Here is a 377-nt window from a genome sequence, read left to right on the forward strand (position 1 = left end):
CAAGAGCATACAATGGAGTCAAGACAGTCTCTTCAATAAATGGTGTTGGGAAAATTTGACAGATACATGCAAAAAAAAAATGAAACTAAACCACCAACTTACACCATACACAAAAATAAACTCAAAATGGATAAAGGACTTAAACATAAGAAGGGAAATCATAAAAATATTAGAGGAATCCGCAGGCAGCAAAATCTCAGACATATGCCGAAGCCATTTCTTTAACAATGCATCTCCTAGGGTAGTGGTCGGCAAACTGCGGCGGCTCATGAGCCACATGCGGCTGTTTGGCCCCTTGAGTGTGGCTCTTCCTAAGCCTTAGGAGTACCCTAATTAAGTTAATAACAAGGTACCTACCTCTATAGTTTAAGTTTCAT

Source organism: Myotis davidii, unplaced genomic scaffold, assembly GCF_000327345.1.
Source record: "Myotis davidii unplaced genomic scaffold, ASM32734v1 scaffold269, whole genome shotgun sequence".
NCBI classification, from domain to species: domain Eukaryota; kingdom Metazoa; phylum Chordata; class Mammalia; order Chiroptera; family Vespertilionidae; genus Myotis; species Myotis davidii.